This window comes from Hyperolius riggenbachi, chromosome 1, assembly GCF_040937935.1.
Source record: "Hyperolius riggenbachi isolate aHypRig1 chromosome 1, aHypRig1.pri, whole genome shotgun sequence".
Taxonomy (NCBI): Eukaryota; Metazoa; Chordata; class Amphibia; order Anura; family Hyperoliidae; genus Hyperolius; species Hyperolius riggenbachi.
In genome coordinates, this window is record NC_090646.1 from 484,036,274 (window position 1) to 484,059,270 (window position 22,997).

General features: G+C 43.1%; 1 protein-coding gene and 1 long non-coding RNA gene across 4 annotated transcripts in view; one reads left to right on the forward strand and one right to left on the reverse strand.

Moving 5' to 3' along the window:
• Positions 1–22,997, forward strand: part of LOC137521936 (immunoglobulin mu heavy chain-like) — a 956,922-nt gene that overhangs the window by 387,023 nt on the left and 546,902 nt on the right. The gene's annotated exons all lie outside the window — the stretch shown is intronic.
• On the reverse strand, positions 3,699–15,031 carry LOC137521962 (uncharacterized). The gene is made up of 2 exons (XR_011022245.1): positions 14,958–15,031; positions 3,699–3,914 (listed from the first exon to the last, which is right to left on the reverse strand). It is a non-coding gene; the product is annotated as an uncharacterized lncRNA (long non-coding RNA).

Consider the following 22,997-nt stretch of genomic DNA (forward strand, 5'->3'; position numbering starts at 1 on the left):
TCAGTCTTCCTTCACTGAGAGGGGCGGGGGAGAGGCGGCGATGCGCCGCTGATAGACGCGACTGGAGGCAGGGCTGCAGCTGTTAGCCCTGCCTCCAGGAGCGTCCAAGTCTGCAACCAAGTGTCGCAGTAGGGGGTTTGGGGGTGAAGGCAGGCTCGGACAGAGCCGCCGAACCACCGATGGTCCCATCGGTGGGCCCCGACTGCCCCTTCTCCTGGGGGCCCCAGAGCTAAGAGGGAGGGGGGCACAGCTTGGAAGGGGGGGAATTGGGCACAGAGCAGCGGGGAGGGGGGGAAGCGTCCCCCCCTCCCTCACCTAGGGCCCCCCCCCTTCCGCGCACCCCCCTCCTCCAGAAGTGCAGCCAGCAGCGAGCGGAGAATAGCTACAGAGATGATGCTATCTCTGCTCCGCTCCGAGTCCGCATGCCGCTGCCCTGCTGGTCTCTGACTGTAGTGTGTGACGCTGTCCAATCACGCTCTCGCAGTACTTCCTGCGAGAGCGTGATTGGACAGCGTCACTACAGGAGACAGAGACCAGCAGGGCAGCAGTGGCATGCGGAGCGGAAATAGCATCATCTGAAGCTGGTAAGCTATTCTCCGCTCGCTGCTGGCTGCACTTCTCGAGGAGGGGGGTGCGCGGAAGGGGGGGCCCTAGGTGAGGGAGGGGGGGGGGCGCTTCCCCCCCTCCCCGCCGCTCTGTACCCAATTCCCCCCCTTCCAAGCTGTGCCCCCCTCCCTCTTAGCTCTGGGGCCCCCAGGAGGAGGGGGGTGCGCGGAGGGGGGGGGCCCTAGGTGAGGGAGGGGGGGAGGCTTCGCCGCTGATCTGTGCCCTCTGCCCCCCCTTCCAAGCTGGGGGGGGACTTGCATTGTGTGGGGGTATCTCTGCCACCAACCTGATTGCATTGTGTGGGGGTATCTCTGCCACCAACCTGATTGCATTGTGTGGGGGTATCTCTGCCACCAACCTGATTGCATTGTGTGGGGGTATCTGCCGCCAACCTGATTGCATTGTGTGGGGGTATCTCTGCCACCAACCTGATTGCATTGTGTGGGGGTATCTGCCGCCAACCTGATTGCATTGTGTGGGGGTATCTCTGCCACCAACCTGATTGCATTGTGTGGGGGTATCTGCAGCCAACCTGATTGCATTGTGTGGGGGTATCTCTGCCACCAACCTGATTGCATTGTGTGGGGGTATCTGCAGCCAACCTGATTGCATTGTGTGGGGGTATCTCTGCCACCAACCTGATTGCATTGTGTGGGGGTATCTGCAGCCAACCTGATTGCATTGTGTGGGGGTATCTGCAGCCAACCTGATTGCATTGTGTGGGGGTATCTGCAGCCAACCTGATTGCATTGTGTGGGGGTATCTGCCAGGGCTGTGGAGTTGGAGTCGGAGTCGAGGAGTCGGAGTCGAGGCAATTTTCGGCACCCGGAGTCGGAGTCAGAGTCGTGGTTTCAGAAACTGAGGAGTCGGAGTCGGGAGTCGGAGTCGCATGATTTTTGTACAAAGTCCACAGCCCTGTTAAGTATCAGACTAAGGAGTCGGAGTCTGAGCAATTTTGGGTACCCGGAGTCGGAGTTGGAGTCGTGGTTTCAGAAACTGAGGAGTCGGAGTTAGAGTCGGAAGATTTTTGTACCGACTCCACAGCCCTGGTATCTGCAGCCAACCTGATTGCATTTTGTGGGGGTATCTGCAGCCAACCTGATTGCATTTTGTGGGGGTATCTGCAGCCAACCTGATTGCATTGTGTGGAGGTATCTGCAGCCAACCTGATTGCATTTTGTGGGGGTATCTGCCACCAACCTGATTGCATTGTGTGGGGGTATCTGCCACCAACCTGATTGCATTGTGTGGAGGTATCTGCAGCCAACCTGATTGCATTGTGTGGGGGTATCTGCAGCCAAACTGATTGCATTTTGTGGGGGTATCTGCCGTCAACCTGATTGCATTTTGTGGGGGTATCTGCCGTCAACCTGATTGCATTTTGTGGGGGTATCTGCCGTCAACCTGATTGCATTGTGTGGAGGTATCTGCCATCAACCTGATTGCATTTTGTGGGGGTATCTGCCGTCAACCTGATTGCATTGTGTGGAGGTATCTGCCGTCAACCTGATTGCATTTTGTGGGGGTATCTGCCGTTAACCTGATTGCATTTTGTGGGGGTATCTGCCACCAACCTGATTGCATTGTGTGGGGGTATCTGCCGTCAACCTGATTGCATTTTGTGGGGGTATCTGCTGCCATTTGACTACTTGATGAATTATCATGAGGCATGTAACTACTTGAATATTTTATCTAAAATGTATCTGGTCAGACCTAATCTCTGTGAATAACGCCGCTACTTATTTTGTGTTTTGTATTTTTTTTTTAAGTCTGCCCATGACTCATCATGACCACGCCGATGTTCCAGTGCGTGGTGACGCCCATTTAGTGTCGCTGCGGCGCGCTGTGCGCGCCGCATTTAGACATATCCCTATTGGAGACTGTCCTCAGAATTGCTCACAATCTATTCTCTACCATAAAGTCATGCAAAATTTCTAGAGTACATGTGTATGTGAGCCCAAAATGGGGGGGGGGGGAAGGGAGGAGGAGGAGAGGGGGGTGGGCCCCAGGCTGAAACTTCCTTGGTGGGCCCTTGGTGTCCCAGTCCGACCCTGGGTGAAGGGACCCCCGTTTAGCGGCGCTATAGCGGCGGTTTAGCAGGGGCACACGTGCCCCTGCTAACTATGAGCTCTGAAGCGAGATTTATTCTCGCTTCAGAGTCTCTTTAAAAGTAAACATTACAATGAAACTTACAGTACTCAATGCAAAGAGCACATACTGGATAAATGATTAGGTCATCCCATTTAATATTATGCAAATGTGTTAGTAGGTTTCCTTTTAAACAGAGAGGAGCCAGAGGAAAAGCTTACTGCATCCACCCCACATAATCCCCAACTCAGCTTCAGACATGAGGAACCCTCTGTGGCTACTCTGCATCTTATGCTTAGTGCAAGGTGGCAGACATAATTAAAATATCTGAATGCCGTTTCTGAACTATTCTTTAATATACAGTATACAGTATAAAATGTAACAAACTATCCTGTTTATTTGCAGATGTCATGTCACAAATCACGTTAGTGGAATCTGGTCCAGGAACTGTGAAGCCAGCAGAGACTCTGCAGATGACCTGTAAAGTGACTGGAGCCTCCCTCACTGACGGCACCAACATGCACTGTGTACACTGGAGCCGCCAAGCTGAAGGAAAGGGGCTGGATTGGCTGGGAAGAATATGTCACAATGAACATAAAAATTTTGCTAGTTCTGTTCAGGGTAGACTGACTCTCTCCAGAGACACGGGCAAAGGGGAAGTTTATTTTAAACTCACTGCTATGAAGTCTGAGGAATCTGGCAGATATTATTGTGCAAGAGATTAGCACAATGTAACAGATAAACTGGCAGTGTGTACATGAACTGGTGTACTGACGGGAATTGAAAGTGGCAGAAAACGTTTGTGCAATGAAACATGATGGATACTGTAACAAGACATCTCCAAACATTACTGCATGTTCTAACACTACTTTAGTGTGACTCCCAGACCCATACAGTAAATTTACATACAACTGCAGGCTTGACTTCTCCCCCAACTTAGCTTCGTTTTTGCAAACTTTCTATAGAAAGGAATGATCAGATTTATTTTATAAATTGGTAAATGCTTGTTCCAGCTAGACTTTTTATGACCAGCATAATAGGCCAATGAAATCCACCATAACAGAATTCCGGACAGGACGTTGGTGCCCGGTAGTGGTTAGCACTATCGCCTTGCAGCATTGGGTCTCCGGTTCAAATCACAGCCAGGGCACCATCTGCACGAAGTTTGTATGTTATCCATGCGTGGGTTTCTTTCGGGAATTCCAATTTCCTCATGCATCCTAAAACATACAAATTAATTGGCTGCAATTAATTGGCTTTCCCCTAAATAAGCCCTAGACTATGATACATACACTACATGATAAATACATAGACATATGAATAAGGTAGGGATTAGATAGTGAGCCCCTCTGAGGGACAGTTAAGTGACAAGACAACATATAAGCACCGCAACAGGAATGGACAAGCACCAACGACAATAAGATAATCCTAAAGGCATGCTAATGCATAATGATAGACCTGGTAGTGTGCAGAAAGGCCAACTAAAATTACAGTATCAAACCAAAAAGAAAGAAGAACTGGCCCTGCAAAAACCGCACCACAAAATATGTACCAAATTTAAAAAGCCTTTATTTAATCCATATATAGAAATAAAACCATAAAAACAATGGCACAATGAGAATAATATAGCCCTAGTAAAAATATGTGTATTACAAAGTCTGCATAAGACAATGTGAGCCAATGAGGATACAAATAATAAATGGGTGCTCAGACTTACCACTCTGGTAAGACAAAGGAGTGAAAAAGTGGAATGAGGAACTGACAAAGTGTCACAATGTCAATATGGACACCTTGCTGTGCAATAGAATGTGCAAGATGAGTGAACAGGTGCCCAAACGTGAATAGTCCCCAAAAAGGGATGAAGAGCAGTAGGGTAACCGCACACAGGGAAATAGTGGCAGGACAGCAAAAACCCAAGACAGGGGAATACTGCGTGAAGAGCGTGAGAGGCAGAGAGGCTTACCAGTGGTGGACTGAGCGAGCGGGCGTCTGCGCCTGTGGTTTGGCACGCAGACGCCCGCTCGCTCAGTCCACTACTGGTAAGCCTCTCTGCCTCTTGGCAGCGAGCGGGCGTTTGCGTGCCAAACCACAGGCGCAGACGCCCGCTCGCTCAGTCCACCACTGGTAAGCCTCTCTGTCTCTCACGCTCTTCACGCACTGTTCCCCCTGTCTTGGGTTTTTGCTGTCCTGCCACTATTTCCCTCTGTGCGGTTACCCTACTGCTCTTCATCCCTTTTTGTGGACTATTCACGTTTGGGCACCTGTTCACTCATCTCGCACATTCTATTGCACAGCAAGGTGTCCATATTGACATTGTGACACTTTGTCAGTTCCTCATTCCACTTTTTCACTCCTTTGTCTTACTAGCGTGATAAGTCTGAGCACCCATTTATTATTTGTATCCTCATTGACTCACATTGTCTTATGCAGACTTTTTAATATACATATTTTTACTAGGGCTATATTATTTTCATTGTGCCATTGTTTTTATGGTTTTATTTCTATATGTGGATTAAATAAAGGCTTTTTCAATTTGGTACATATTTTGTGGTGCGGTTTTTGCAGGGCCAATTCTTCTTTCTTTTTGGTTTGATACAAGACAATATATACTCTGTACAGCGCTGCGGAAGATGTCGGTGCTATATAAATATTAAATAATTATAATAATACCATCAGTACACATCCTAGTTATGCCACATTTACATATAACCTTCATATGCCCGTTTTTTTTAAATACAGTGGGTTGCAAAAGTATTCGGCCCCCTTGAAGTTTTCCACATTTTGTCACATTACTGCCACAAACATGCATCAATTTTATTGGAATTCCACGTGAAAGACCAACACAAAGTGGTGTACATGTGAGAAGCGGATTAAAAATCATACATCATTCCAAACATTTTGTACAAATAAATAACTGCAAAGTGGGGTGTGCGTAATTATTCGGCCCCCTGAGTCAATACTTTGTAGAACCACCTTTTGCTGCAATTACAGCTGACAGTCTTTTAGGGTATGTCTCTACCAGCTTTGCACATATAGGGCCTGATTCACAAAGCGGTGATAACTCAGTTATCATACCTAAAAGACTTTAGGCGTGATAACCTTTGCACTGCCGAGTTAGCACCGTTTTGTGCTCTTTATCGTGCGCAAGCAATTCCGCGCGCAGCGCACATAGGGTTTAATGGGCGCAGCGCGCGCACTGCACCGTGCGCCGCGCGAATACGCGCGCAAAACTTTGCGCGCGGGAATTTCGCGCGAGTTTCATTTTATCACGGGATAAAGGGCTTTTCACAGGCGTGCAAACAATTTGCACTGCTTTGTGAATCAGGCCCATAGAGACTGAAATCCTTGCCCATTCTTCTTTGCAAAACAGCTCCAGCTCAGTCAGATTAGATGGACAGCGTTTGTGAACAGCAGTTTTCAGAACTTGCCACAGATTCTCGATTGGATTTAGATCTGGACTTTGACTGGGCCATTCTAACACATAGATATGTTTTGTTTTAAACCATTCCATTGTTGCCCTGGCTGTATGTTTAGGGTCATTGTCCTGCTGGAAGGTGAACCTCTGCCCCAATCTCAAGTCTTTTGCTGTCTCCAAGAGGTTTTCTTCCAAGTTTGCCCTGTATTTGGCTCCATCCATCTTCCCATCAACTCTGACCAGCTTCCCTGTCCCTGCTGAAGAGATGCACCCCCAGAGCATGATGCTGCCACCACCATATTTGACAGTGGGGATGGTGTGTTCAGAGTGACGTGCAGTGTTAGTTTTCCGCCACACATAGTGTTTTGCATTTTGGCCAAAAAGTTCAATTTTGGTCTCATCTGACCAGAGCACCTTCTTCCACATGGTTGCTGTGTCCCCCACATGGCTTGTGGCAAACTGCAAACGGGACTTCTTATGCTTTCTGTTAACAATGCCTTTCTTCTTGCTACTCTTCCATAAAGGCCAACTTTGTACAGTGCATGACTAATAGTTGTCCTATGGACAGAGTCTCCCGCCTAAGCTGTAGATCTCTGCAGCTCGTCCAGAGTCACCATGGGCCTCTTGACTGCATTTATGATCAGCACTCTCCTTGTTCGGCCTGTGAGTTTAGGTGGATGGCCTTGTCTTGGTAGGTTTACAGTTGTGCCATACTCCTTCCATTTCTGAATGATCGCTTGAACAGTGCTCCATGGGATGTTCAAGGCTTTGGAAATCTTTTTGTAGCCTAAGCCTGCTTTAAATTTCTCAATAACTTGATCCCTGGCCTGTCTTGTGTGTTCTTTGGACTTCATGGTGTTGTTGCTCCCAATATTCTCTTAGACAACCTCTGAGGCCGTCACAAAGCAGCTGTATTTGTACTGACGTTAGATTACATGCAGGTGCACTCTATTTAGTCATTAGCACTCATCAGGCAATGTCTATAGGCAACTGACTGCACTCAGATGAAAGGGGGCCGAATAATTATGCACACCCCACTTTGCAGTTATTTATTTGTAAAAAATGTTTGGACTCATTTATGATTTTCGTTCCACTTCTCATGTGTACACCACTTTATGTTGGTCTTTCATGTGGAATTCCAATAAAATTGATTCATGTTTGTGGCAGTAATATGACAAAATGTGGAAAACTTCAAGGGGGCCGAATACTTTTGCAACCCATTGTAGATATAAACCAACTAATTGCATATCCATAAGAAAACCAAGTTGAACCCAACACCATGAAGTATTCCTTTTTCATCTAAGGGACTCAAGAAATTAACTTTAAATTGTTCTAAGGACATAAAAACCCCAAGATACTTTGAATGGCTGTTTAACCATTTAACGACCACTCCACGCCAATTGGCGTGGACGCGGCGACAGCCCCAGGACCGCCTAATGCCAATCAGTGCTAGGAGACTGTTAGACAGCGAAATCTATTTACAGTGTACAGCACTGCAATCTACAGCAGCGTTGTACTGGGGACAGCCGTGTGACAGGGCTGTCCCCCTGGGAGGTTAAGAGGTGATCCGCTGTCATAGGCTGATGCCTAAGACAGCCAATCACAGTGATTGGCTGGCGGGAGGCCGAGCGCAGAAGCTGGGTGCGGTCATAGCACTAGTGCTTTGCTGTGCACCCCACACAAGAGTAAGTAGATACAGAGGATATCAGCACACCAGGATTCAATGAAAGCATGCTTTAAGTATCTGACACTTGTTTTGGGAGCCTTGGAGGGACCCTCTTTATCAAGGTGTGTGTTTTACACGTAAACCGCACTACAGCCGCAGGTCGGCAGTGTGAAACCAGCCTCAGACTCTCCCTCAGTCCCTCCTGAAAGGGACAGGAACAAAGAAAAAAAAATATATATTGCATTTTGCCTTGGAACAAATGCATATTCAATACCTATCCATACACATGCATTTTAAAAGTAACCATTTTTCAAGATAGTGGTCCTTTAAATGGACAAATTATACGTGGATGTCAAATAAGGATTATACCAGCAGGTGCAAAGACAAGAAAAAGATAAGATTATGAACTCATAGATTAAGGAGTAATTAGACACATTTTCCTTATACCTGTACTCCAATTTCAACCGAATAAGGGTTAATCTGGGGGTCCGCAAATGAATGGGAGGAATGGGATGTGATATATGCTATGTATGTATTTTTTCCTGGTTTGTTTTGTACATTGTCTTTACAATGATTATTGTTTAGGCAGGGTGATTCGGTATTGTTGGTTAGAAGACTGGGGACTGTTGTTCAGATCAGCAGGCATTGGAAGATGTTGGTTATTTTACAAGGCTAATATGCTTTCTGGTAGAATAAGACAACATTCCCAGGGCCGGATTTGTGGAAAGACCACATAGGCCTGGGCCTTGCATGGCTGGTAGCCAAGGGGGTGGGTGGACATGAAGAAAGACTTACTTTATATGGAAGAGAAGGGTGAAAATGGGGAGTAAGAATTAGACGAGGGGAACTGTTAACAAAGGGCATTGTATATAGAAGAGAGGGGCTGCCATACATGTTTTTTCACATGGAAGAGAGAGGCTGCAACATAAGGAATGGGCACCAGAAGAAAGTTGGCCTAGAGGCTGAAAAAGTATAAATGCAGCCTTGCATTCAGTATGAAGTGAGGCAGCTAGGAGGTCTATATGCAGTGCTATGGATTGTAGATCACTACTTCATAGGTTGGAATAAAGCATTCTCTATCCCATTCCATGTCTGCTCACTACTTGTGGACTATTCTCACTCTATATTATGGCAATGGTCTTTCCTTTACACAGATACACATAGCAGACAAAAACAAGGGGTGGGGATCAAGAACTGCAGTATTTGCTTACAAATGAACCTTACAAAGAAATGGTTAAATCATTATGTCAACCCACCCAATTATTTCTGCTTATGCAAATATATTCCCTTTTAAGTAGAGAGGAGCCATCTGAAAAGCTCACTGTATAATCTTCAACTTAGCTTCAGACATGAGGAACCCTCTGTGGCTAGTCTGTATCTTGTGTTTAATACAAGGTGGCAGAATTAATTAACTTTTCTAAATTGTACGTCTGAACTATTCCTTAATACATATAAAATATAACAAACATCCTGTTTATTTGCAGATGTCCTGTCACAAATCACATTAGTGGAATCTGGTCCAGGAACTGTGAAGCCAGCAGAGACTCTGCAGATGACCTGTAAAGTGACTGGAGCCTCCCTCACTGACAGCACCAACATGCACTGTGTGGCCTGGGTCCGACAAGCTGAGGGAAAGGGGCTGGAGTATCTGGGTAAAATATGTTATTCTGGTGGTACAGATTATTCCAGCTCTTTACAAGGAAGACTGACTCTCTCCAGAGACACAGGCAAAGGGGAAGTTTATTTCAAACTCTCTGCTATGAAATCTGAAGAATCTGGACAATATTATTGTGCAAGACAAGCACAGTATAACAGATAAACTGGCTATGTGTACAAAAACTGATATGCTAAAGGGAATTAAAAGTGAAAGGGTCTAGACAGAAAAGCAAAGAGAATACAATAATGTGTGCACAATGAAACATGATGGATACTGTAACAGGACATCCCAATATACTGCTGAAAGTAATACACTGCTGCAAGTTAAAATACTACTTTTGTTTAACTACTAGACACATATATCCACATACAATTGCAGGTGTGTCTTCTCCCCCAACTTATCTTCTATATGCATCATTTCTGATCTCTTCTATAAATGCTTGTCCCTTTTAAACAAAGCAGAGACCTAGACATCTAATGCTTGATCCACACCATACAATTTTTTGGCCGATAAATTATTTCCAGCATGGCCGATCTAAAGATCGATCAATTTTTTGAGTGATTTTCTGACCGATTCCCGTACGTTTACGGAAATCGATCAGAAAATCGCTGAAAAAATCGATCGATCTTCAGATTGGCCATGCTGTAAATAAGTGATCAGCCAGGTCGATGGCCAAAAAAATTGTATAGTGTGGATCCAGCATTAGACCAGCATGATAGGCTAATGGAGATCTAGCATAACAGAATACCATCTGTATACATCTTAACTGTGTCCAGTTGATATTTACACCTTCACATGTCTAGTTTTGAAATAGTTTATAAACAAACTGATTACATATTCATGGGAAAGCCAGGTTAAACCCAACTTCAAAAATCATCCCCTTTTCATCTAGGGGACTCAAGAAATAAACTTTTGATTGTTCTGAGGACATAAAAATTCCAAGATGCTTAGAATTGCTGTTTAAAGGGGCACTATGGCGAAAAATTATGTTTTATAGCCACTGTACTATGCCTAGCTGTTTGTAGAGCATAGTAGCTTACATGTAGTGAGGCACAGGGGCTTTTTTTTTAAACACTGACATCACCTTGTATACATTATCAGCCACGTCGGCAGAAGTACCTTTCCGACGCCACTTAGCCTGTTCCATGTAGTTGTAGGGAGGCAACTTTCCCTGTTGCTGTAACTGACGTTACAGTTTTCCCCTCTCTGCAGCGCTGGAAGGTTTGTTCTAAATTTCAACTGCACGATCGTGCAGTTATAGTGATCCCCCATGAGCCGTAAAGAGTAGCAGCTTATGTGCTGTGAGGGGAGTGGAACGCACCCTCCCTCTTACGTGAGACGCAACTGCATGTGAGGAGGACTGTGGAGGAACGCATCATCATTACTGATGACGCTGCCCGGCAAGGACCCCTGTAGCTGAAGCTGGCATGTGCTGCGCAGACAGAGCGGCAGCTTGCAGAGCAGACACAAGCGCTGTAGCTGTGTCCTGCTAATTGTACAGTAGTTGTGATTGTTGTTTTTTTTGTGGTGAATTTTTTTTTTACCCAATCGTTTTTTCAGTATTTTTTTTCTAAAGCAAATTGCAGGTAGTTATTCAGCCAGAGTAATAAAAAAAAAAATGAATAACTACCTGCAATTTGCTTTAGAAAAAAAAATACTGAAAAAACGATTGGGTAAAAAAAAAATTCACCACAAAAAAAACAACAATCACAACTACTGTACAATTAGCAGGACACAGCTACAGCGCTTGTGTCTGCTCTGCAAGCTGCCGCTCTGTCTGCGCAGCACATGCCAGCTTCAGCTACAGGGGTCCTTTCCAGGCAGCGTCATCAGTAATGATGATGCGTTCCTCCACAGTCCTCCTCACATGCAGTTGCGTCTCACGTAAGAGGGAGGGTGCGTTCCACTCCCCTCACAGCACATAAGCTGCTACTCTTTACGGCTCATGGGGGATCACTATAACTGCACGATCGTGCAGTTGAAATTTAGAACAAACCTTCCAGCGCTGCAGAGAGGGGAAAACTGTAACGTCAGTTACAGCAACAGGGAAAGTTGCCTCCCTACAACTACATGGAACAGGCTAAGTGGCGTCGGAAAGGTACTTCTGCCGACGTGACTGATAATGTATACAAGGTGATGTCAGTGTTTAAAAAAAAGCCCCTGTGCCTCACTACATGTAAGCCACTATGCTCTACAAACAGCTAGGCATAGTACAGTGGCTATAAAACATAATTTTTCGCCATAGTGCCCCTTTAAGGACAGTTAATAATTTGTTGCTTTTGTGTATGTGTCTTATTCCCCTGCTGAACTATGGATAGAAAACTAATATTACCAATATATCATGAATAAAGTGTATTAACCAAAGGATAATTAGCCAGGTAAACACAACCTTAGCACAGCTCACACCTTTCTGCAAATGCTTGGAATACATTGGAAACACCTCCATGTCTGGGATGAAGTACAGCCTGGCAGAGATTCAATCAGTGGTTCCATCATATATAAGCACAATGAGCACAAATAGATCACCAACAATCATGGCTACGGAAGTAAATCAAACATTCAAAAAAAAAGACACCCATGGCTCCCAGAAAATATATATGAAAAAGCACCACCAAACAAGGATGATTCTTATAACGTACCAAACACTTTATTAAAGAACATATCCAATATAAAAACAATAAAAAAAATTTGGCATGCAGATCTGCTCCTTTGCCAAAAATAGCAGTAGTCTTTTTCTATAAGAGATACAGAAAGGCCAAAGCCTTTCTCAGCAAGGGGACAGAGCTAAGTGCCGGTTGATTCGGGCCTCCTCTTAAGATTGTTACACAGACAGCATACCAAGTAGTCATAAAATTAGTACTTTAGCATTACAGTACCTCTTGGTATTTTGGTTACACCAGAGGTATGCTTTAAGTAATATGTATTTTTAGTATTTCTATACAGTATGAGTTTATGTGTTTTAAGGCTTGTATTAAAGAGAATCTGTATTGTTAAAATCACACAAAAGTAAACATACCAGTGTGTTAGGGGACATCTCCTATTCCCCTCTGTCACAATTTCGCCGCTCCCCACCGCATTAAAAGTAGTCAAAAACAGTTTTAAAAAGTTTGTTTATAAACAAACAAAATGGCCACCAAAACAGGAAGTAGATTGATGTACAATATGTCCACACATAGAAAATACATCCATACACAAGCAGGCTGTAAACAGCTTTCCTTTTGAATCTCAAAAGATCATTTGTGTGTTTACCTTCTGTCCCCTGCTTCTCTCATGCACTGAACATTACAGGCTTCCTGCAGACAGCTCTGCTTGTGCCTGTGTTTGTAATCCCTCAGTATGTGTCAGCCAGCTACTTTCACAGCCTAACAGAGGAGGATTTTTATCCAGCTCTCTTCTATCACTGATAAGATAGCAGAGAAGCTGCTGGCTCATGTAAATAAAACACACACTGGAGTGTGCACAGAGGAACAGACCAGCATGGAAAAGTTGGCAGCCTTCCAGACACAGGCCGACAAGTCTGACAGGGGAAAGATACATTGATTTATTACAGAGACCGTGATAGTACAAAGTGCTGCAGTAAGCCAGAACACATTAGAATAGGTTTAGGAACTTGTAGGATGGTAGAAAAAACATTGTAATTTTTGTTACAGAGTCACTTTAAGCCACTGTATTAATAAATGCAAAATGTGTGTAAACAATAATGGCCCGTATTACTATTATTGATTTACTATGCAAAGTTAAAAACAAACATGGGGTATATAATAATACACACAATGGTATCCACTAAATATAGACAGTGGTACAAAATCCAGAAGTGGTAATTACAGTGACAAATGTAACATGATGACAAAAATGCTTACAAGCTTGCAAGATACAAAATGAATAACAAATTCAAAGACACAAGGTATGCAATTAACATGTTCTCGTGAGGCGCTAAGAAAACAGGGCGCAGGATACAGCCGATTTCCTTATTTTACAATAATAAGTATAAAAATATTGTTTTATAAATAAATTTCATTTTAAATTATCACTTTGTTTAAAATTCATTTTAACTGATTGTTATTATTCCAGAGACACATAGTTTAAGTTTAATCATGTTTCCGACATTTAGCAGACACTATCAATAACATGTTACCATAAAAATACATGTAAAGTATAAATTAAACAGTACAAAACATTAGTTGTAGTCTTAATCATATATTTTCGTTTGTGGTGCCTAACTCTAAGACTCCCCGTGGTGGTGCCTAACCCTAAGACTCCCCGTGGTGGTGCCTAACCCTAAGACCCCCCTGGTGGTGCCTAACCCTAAGACCCCCCTGGTGGTGCCTAACCCTAAGACCCCCCTGGTGGTGCCTAACCCTAAGACCCCCGTGGTAATACCTAAGCCTTAGTAAAAAAATCTCAAAAAGAATTGATAGAAAAGTTACATTACATGTCAAAATGATAATTAACGTAATTATAATTTTAAAAAAGAGCCCCGAAATTAAAAAACTCAAAAAGAATGTAAAAATGATAAAAAGTAAAATTACATGTTAAAATGATAATTAACATAATTACAACTCTAGTCACGTATTTTGTAGTATATACAGGCGCTGATCCAATCTTTATCTCATGTGTATGTTCCACCAGCTGCTCAGGATCAACCACATCCACAATCTTTCCAAGAAAAAAATACATACAAATCCACAGCGCTTGGTACTCAGATCGGCATCTGTAGTAACCCCACAGTGCTCAAAAACATGTTTTTCCAGGGTCCTTTTGACAGGGACCCTTAGTAGTTAAAAGCATATAGTGTAACCCAGTACACATTTAAAATCCAAAAACGATCTCATATACGTTGCCCAGTCTCCAGTCCCTACTGGTTTCAGCCTTGCACCGTCATCAGGGAACACTGGAGACTGAGCTGTGGGCAAAATATATAAAGATTACCTTGTAATCACTCGATCGGGGCCATTTCAGACTCTCAGCAGAAAGTTTTCCACTTGCCGGTAATGTGCATAGCTGATAGGCTCATTCCGGTCAGGTGGTTAGATGCAAGTGGCTCTGGGATGGTGTGACCTCACTACAGAGCTGCGGCCATAGCGCGATTGGTCGGGCTGGTCACATGGGCCAGCATGCTCGCGCGCAACTGGCTGAAAGAAACGCTAAGGATGTTGGGAAGTGTAATTTCCAGTCTCTCCATGCTAAGCAACTCAATTACATGACTATTTATAATAAATAACTTCAGCATGGGTAGCACGGTGTCGTAGTGGCTAGCGCTCCCGCCCCGCAACACCGAGTCCCCGGTTCGAATCCCAGCAATACTTAAATAAATAAAAAAATAAAATAAATAAATACATAAATTAAAAATGCACATATTACTAAAAAACATATATAAATTATATATTATATTGCACACCCTATAAATACACTTATAACGCTGTCTCCCATGGAGTTCCCTTGGTTGCTGCCATCTTGTGGATAAATAGATTATTGCACTCAAGAATTGTCTATAAAGCAGTTCATATTAAAATCAATGTTCAAACCTCTTGGTTGCGTAGGCCTCAATTCACTCAGCTTAACTCCTGTCTTTAATAACTCTTCTGAGCTTTTTTACAGTTATCACCATGGTGATATAATTGTGATAACTGTAAAACAGCTCAGAAGAGTTATTAAAGACAGGAGATAAGCTTAGTGAATTGAGGCCATAGTCTTTAATGTAAAAATCCACTTAGTTTCAAGTTTGTATAATTCTCTATCTTTATCTGATCCTCTCCAGTCTGTTTTTACTTGGTCGATGATACAAAATTTTAAAACTGAAGGATCTTTACTATGGACAGTTTTGAAATGATTGGGGACAGATTGGTCTATTTCAGCTTTTCCAATATTGTAGACATGTTCGTATAGTCGCCTTCTGAACTCTCTCTCTGTTTTCCCTACATATTGGAGCCCACATGGACACTCCAAAAGGTATATCACATACATACTACTACAGTTGTAAAAACGTTTAATCTGAAATGTTTCTCCTGTATAATTAGTAGTAAACGAGGTGATCTTCCTTGGTTGGTTGGTACATGTGCGACATCCAAAACATCTTTTGCACTTGAAAAAGCCTCCTAACTCCAGAAAGGTGTTACTGGTAGTTGGCTGCTTATATAGGGTGCTGCTTGTAATCCGGCTCTGAAGATTTGGGGCCTTCCTGAATAAAACTTGTGGTTTTTCAGTAATAATTGCAGTTAGATCAGGATCTAGTCTCAAAATAGGCTAATGTTTCCCTACAAGCCTTTTAATGTCCCTATATTGTGTATTAAAATCAGTAATAAAAGCACATTTGAACTGATTTTCCACATTCTGTCTTGTTCCTGTGCCATGGTTTTGGACCATGTCCAATCTATTCCGTGTGCCAATTTCATCTCGCAATTTCGTTAAACAATCAAAATCATATCCTTTTTCTACAAATCTTTCAATTAAAACATTCGATTGAGTAAAAAAATCTTCATTGTGCGTACAATTTCTAAAAACCCTTAAAAACTGGCTAGATGGTATCGCCTTAAGCCAGCTGGGGTGGTGGCAGCTTTCCAACGGGATATAGCTATTACGGTCTGTCGTTTTGAAAAAGTTGATGTACTACATTTTTCCACTTCATTCTTAATAACTAAATCCAAGAAATTTACTTTTTCCATGCTATATTCACAGTTAAAAATCAAGTTATCAGTATTAAGAGTAATAAAATCAATAAAATGCTTCAATGATGCTTCATCCCCTTTCCAAATAAAAAACACATCATCTATAAATCTTTTCCATAGACAGAGGTTTTCATGTTGTGCACCATGGATAAAAATGTCCTCCCATCTGGCCACAAACAAATTAGCCAGATGGGAGCATACCTCGCCCCCATTGCCACGCCCTTTACCTGTTTGTAAAAAGTACCATTAAAAGCAAAATAGTTATGACTCATAGCAAAATCGAATGCCTCTATGAGGAACTCCACCATACTGTTATTTAAATCTGGAGTTTCCCTTAAATAGTATTCCACTGCTTTAAGTGCTGCCTGCTGATCAATCACAGTATATAAAGATGATACATCTGCAGTCACCAAAAAATATGGTGTTGTATATTCAAAATTGTTCAAAATATCAATAAGGTGTTTAGAGTCTATTAGGTAAGAAGGAATTTTTGAAAACAAGTGGCTGCAAAAAAGTGTCTAAAAAATGTCCTAAATGGGATGTTACTGAGTTAATTCCACTCACAATAGAGTGGCCAGGGGGATTTTCTGGATTTTTATGGATTTTTGGCAAACAATATAATACAGGAGTTCTTACAAAGGACGGAATCAGATATTTGCTCTCTTTCACCATAAGCAGTCCTTTTTGTACTCCTTTTTCACCAGTAAGGTGAATTTCTGATGATATATCGGTCCTAGGTCCGTTTTCAGAACCTGATATGTTTGCTTATCTTCCAACAGCACATTAATCATATTAACGTATTTTGGGGTATCCATGATCACCTGCCCCCTCATTTATCCACAGGTTTCACTGTTATATTTCTATTGGTTGCTAGTGCTTTCATAGCTACCTCCAAGTCTCTGTTTGTTCGCTTCGTTTTAATTGGCATATGTCAATATATGTCAATATATAAATCCTTGCCTGAATCACAATTAAAATTATTGGACAAAGGACTAAAATACGCCCCCCCTCCCCCCCCCCCACCCAAAACTATGAATAAATACCAAATGTTTGTAGATGCGCATAAATTCGCAAGAAGCCTTAGTATAAAAAAGTTTTTTTCTACAAACCCAGCACCAACCACCTCAACAGTGGACACTAGAGTAAGCAGGCAGTACTTAAAAAGTGGTTTGAAGAATCGCTCTACATTCAACCCTCAGTTATCAAATAACCACTCTATCGAAACCTTTAAATCGCTGATCATTAGAGATATAGAACATAGGCCAATTAAAACAAAGCAAACGAACAGAGATTTGGAGGTAGCTATGAAAGCACTAGCAAGCAATAGAAATATAACAGTGAAACCTGCGGATAAATGAGGGGGGCTGGTGATCATGGATACCCCAAAATACATTAATATGATTAATGTGCTGTTGGAAGATAAGCAAACATATTAGGTTCTGAAAACAGACCGAGATATCATCAGGAATTGACCTTACTGGTGAAAAAGGTAGTACAAAAAGGACTGATTATAGGGAAAGAGAGCAAATATCTGATTCCATCCTTTGTAAGAACTCCTGTATTATATTGTTTGCCAAAAATCCATACAAATCCAGAAAATCCCCCAGGCCGCCCTATTGTGAGTGGAATTAACTCAGTAAAATCCCGTTTAGGACATTTTTAAGACACTTTTTTGCAGCCACTTGTTTTCAAAAATTCCCTCCTACCTCAGAGATTCTAAACACCTTATTGATATTTTGAACAATTTTGAATATACAGCACCGTATTTTTTGGTGACTGCAGATGTATCATCTTTATATACTGTGATTGATCAGCAGGGAGCACTTAAAGCAGTGGAATACTATTTAAGGGAAACTCCGGATTTAAATAACAGTATGGTGGGGTTCCTCTTAGAGGCATTCGATTTTGCTATGAGTCATAACTATTTTGCTTTTAATGGTACTTTTTAAAACAGGTAAAGGGCGTGGCAATGGGGGTGAGGTATGCTCCCAATCTGGCTAATTTGTTTGTGGCCAGAAGGGAGGACATTTTTATCCATGGTGCACAACATGAAAACCTCTGCCTATGGAAAAGATTTATAGATGATGTGTTTTTTATTTGGAAAGGGGATGAAGCATCATTGAAGGATCTTATTGTTTGTATCTTAAGTAAATTTCTTGGATTTAGTTATTAAGAATGAAGTGGAAAAATGTAGTACATCAACTTTTTTCAAAATGACAGACCGTAATAGCTATATCCCGTTGGAAAGTTGCCACCACCCCAGCTGGCTCAAGGCGATACCATCTAGCCAGTTTTTAAGTGTTTTTAGAAATTGTACGCACAATGAAGATTTTTTTTTACTCAATCGAATGTTTTAATTGAAAGATTTGTAGAAAAAGGATATGATTTTGATTGTTTAACGAAACTGCGAGATGAAATTGGCACACGGAATAGATTGGACATGATCCAAAACCATGGCACAGGAACAAGCCAGAATGTGGAAAATCAGTTCAAATGTGCTTTTATTGCTGATTTTAATACACAATATAGGGACATTAAAAGGCTTGTAGGGAAACATTGGCCTATTTTGAGACTAGATCCTGATCTAACTGCAATTATTACTGAAAAACCACAAGTTATATTGAGGAAGGCCCCAAATCTTCAGAGCCGGATTACAAGCAGCACCCTATATAAGCAGCCAACTACCAGTAACACCTTTCTGGAGTTAGAAGGTTTTTTTAAGTGCAAAAGATGTTTTGGATGTTGCACATGTACCAACCAACCAAGGAAGATCACCTCTTTTACTAGTAATTATACAAGAGAAACATTTCAGATTAAACGTTTTTACAACTGCAGTAGTATGTATGTGGTATACCTTTTGGAGTGTCCATGTGGGCTCCAATATGTAGGGAAAACAGAGAGAGTTCAGGAGGCGACTATACGAACATGTCTACAATATTGGAAAAGCTGAAATAGACCAATCTGTCCCCAATCATTTCAAAACTGTCCATAGCAAAGATCCTTCAGTTTTAAAATTTTGTATCATCGACCAAGTAAAAACAGACTGGAGAGGATCAGATAAAGATAGAGAATTATACAAACTTGAAACTAAGTGGATTTTTACATTAAAGACTATGCAACCAAGAGGTTTGAACATTGATTTTAATATGAACTGCTTTATAGACAATTCTTGAGTGCAATAATCTATTGATCCACAAGATGGCAGCAACCAAGGGAACTTTATGGGAGACAGCGTTATAAGTGTATTTATAGGGTGTGCAATATACTACATAATTTATATATGTTTTTTAGTAATATGTGCATTTTTAATTTATGTATTTATTTATTTTATTTTTTTATTTATTTAAGTATTGCTGGGATTCAAACCAGGGACTCGGTGTTGCGGGGCGGGAGCACTAGCCACTACGCCACCGTGCTGCCCATGCTGATGTTATTTATTATAAATAGCCATGTAATTGAGTTGCTTAGCATGGAGAGACTGGCAGAGGCGTAGCTAGGGTTTTCAGCGCCCGGGGACAAAGACTATTAATGCGCCGCCGCGCCAAAAGGGGGCATGGCCACATAATAAATGTGGGCGTGGTTATGGGTGGAGCCAAATGTATATGGAGGTTAGCAGGCTCACGCTCACCCAGCCTCCCTCAGTATGTACCGTATCTTCCAGCATGTTCCAAAACACATTCAGCAATCATGAGCCCCCCCCCCCCCCCATCAAGACAAATTCATCAATCATGAGCCCCCCCCCCCCCCCCCATCAAGACAAATTCAGCAATCATGAGCAAACATGAGGCCCCCAACATGACCAACTCAGCAATCATGAGGTCTCCAACAAGACAAATTTAGCGATCTTGAGGCCCCCAACAAGACAAATTCAGCAATCATGAGGCCCCCAACAAGACAAATTCAGCAATCATGAGGCCCCCAACAAGACAAATTCAGCAATCTTGAGGCCCCCAACAAATCATGAGGCCCCCCAAAAATAGGTAGCCCCAAGTCTATAGGTGTCCCCAGAATAGGTGGCCAGCAGTATAGATGTCCCCAGAATAGGTGGCCAGCGGTATAGATGTCCCCAGAACAGGTAGCCAGGGGTAGAGATGTCCACAGAACAGGTAGCCAGGGGTATATGTGTGCAGTATATGTAGGCAGGGGTATATGTGCCCAGTATATGTAGCCAGAGGTATATGTGCCCAGTATATGTAGCCAGGGATATAGGTGCCCAGTATATGTAGTCAGGGGTATATGTGTGCAGTATATGTAGGCAGGGGTATATGTGCCCAGTTTATGTAGGCAGGGGTATATATGCCCAGTATATGTAGGCAGGGGTATATATGCCCAGTATATGTAGGCAGGGGTATATATGCCCAGTATATGTAGCCAGGGGTATATATGCCCAGTATATGTAGGCAGGGGTATATATGCGCCGTATATGTAGCGAGGGGTATATATGCCCAGTATATGTAGGCAGGGGTATATATGCCCAGTATATGTAGGCAGGGGTATATATGCCCAGTATATGTAGCCAGGGGTATATATGCCCAGTATATGTAGGCAGGGGTATATATGCCCAGTATATGTAGGCAGGGGTATATATGCCCAGTATATGTAGGCAGGGGTATATATGCCCAGTATATGTAGCCAGGGGTATATATGCCCAGTATATGTAGCCAGGGGTATATATGCCCAGTATATGTAGCCAGGGGTATATATGCCCAGTATATGTAGCCAGGGGTATATATGCCCAGTATATGTAGGCAGGGGTATATATGCCCAGTATATGTAGCCAGGGCTATATATGCCCAGTATATGTAGCCAGGGGTATATATGTCCAGTATATGTAGGCAGGGGTATATATGCCCAGTATATGTAGCCAGGGGTATATATGCCCAGTATATGTAGCCAGGGGTATATATGCCCAGTATATGTAGCCAGGGGTATATATGCCCAGTATATGTAGCCAGGGGTATATATGCCCAGTATATGTAGCCAGGGGTATATATGCCCCGTATATGTAGCCAGGGGTATATGTCCCCAGTATATGTAGGCAGGGGTATATATGCCCAGTATATGTAGGCAGGGGTATATATGCCCAGTATATGTAGGCAGGGGTATATATGCCCAGTATATATAGCCAGGGGGTATATATGCCCAGTATATGTAGCCAGGGGTATATATGCCCAGTATATGTAGCCAGGGGTATATATGCCCAGTATATGTAGCCAGGGGTATATATGCCCAGTATATGTAGCCAGGGGTATACAGTATATTTAGCCAGGGGTATATATGCCCAGTATATGTAGGCAGGGGTATATATGCCCAGTGTATGTAGCCAGGGGTATATATGCCCAGCATATGTAGCCAGGGGTATATATATGCCCAGTGTATGTAGCCAGGGGTATATATGCCCAGTATATGTAGCCAGGGGTATATATGCCCAGTATATGTAGCCAGGGGTATATATGCCCAGTATATGTAGGCAGGGGTATATATGCCCAGTATATGTAGCCAGGGGTATATATGCCCAGTATATGTAGCCAGGGGTATATATGCCCAGTATATGTAGCCAGGGGTATATATGCCCAGTATATGTAGCCAGGGGTATATATGCCCAGTATATGTAGCCAGGGGTATACAGTGCTGTGAAAAACTATTTGCCCCCTTCCTGATTTCTTATTCTTTTGCATGTTTGTCACACTTAAATGTTTCTGCTCATCAAAAACCGTTAACTATTAGTCAAAGATAACATAATTGAACACAAAATGCAGTTTTAAATGATGGTTTTTATTATTTAGTGAGAAAAAAACTCCAAACCTACATGGCCCTGTGTGAAAAAGAAATTGCCCCCTGAACCTAATAACTGGTTGGGCCGCCCTTAGCAGCAATAACTGCAATCAAGCGTTTGCGATAACTTGCAACGAGTTTTTTACAGCGCTCTGGAGGAATTTTGGCCCACTCATCTTTGCAGAATTGTTGTAATTCAGCTTTATTTGAGGGTTTTCTAGCATGATCCGCCTTTTTAAGGTCATGCCACAACATCTCAATAGGATTCAGGTCAAGACTTTGACTAGGTCACTCCAAAGTCTTCATTTTGTTTTTCTTCAGCCATTCAGAGGTTCCATCTATCACAGCAAACCTTCCAGGTCCTGAAGCAGCAAAACAACCCCAGACCATCACACTACCACCACCATATTTTTCTGTTGGTATGATGTTCTTTTGCTGAAATGCTGTGTTACTTCTATGCCAGATGTAACGGGACATGCACCTTCCAAAAAGTTCAACTTTTGTCTCGTCGGTCCACAAGGTATTTTCCCAAAAGTCTTGGCAATCGTTGAGATGTTTTTTAGCAAAATTGAGACGAGCCTTAATGTTCGTTTTGCTTAACCACTTGAGGACCCACCCTTTACCCCCCCTTAACGACCAGCGCTGTTGTAGCTGATCTGTGCTGGGTGGGCTCTGCAGCCCCCAGCACAGATCAGCGTGCAGGCAGAGCGACCAGATCTCCCCCCTTTTTTCCCCACTAGGGGGATGATGTGCTGGGGGGGTCTGATCGCTCCTGCCTGCGGGTGTTGCGGGGGGGGCACCTCAAAGCCCCCCTCCGGGGCGAAATCCTCCCCCTCCCTCTCCTACCTGGCCCCCCCTGGTAAGCCGGGCTGCACAGGACGCTATCCGTCCTGTGCAGCCAGTGACAGGCTGTCTCCGGTCACATGGCGGCGATCCCCGGCCGCTGATTGGCCGGGGATCGCCGATCTGCCTTACGGCGCTGCTGCGCAGCAGCGCCGTACAAATGTAAACAAAGCGGATTATTTCCGCTTGTGTTTACATTTAGCCTGCGAGCCGCCATCAGCGGCCCGCGGGCTATTCACGGAGCCCCCCGCCGTGAATTGACAGGAAGCAGCCGCTCGCACG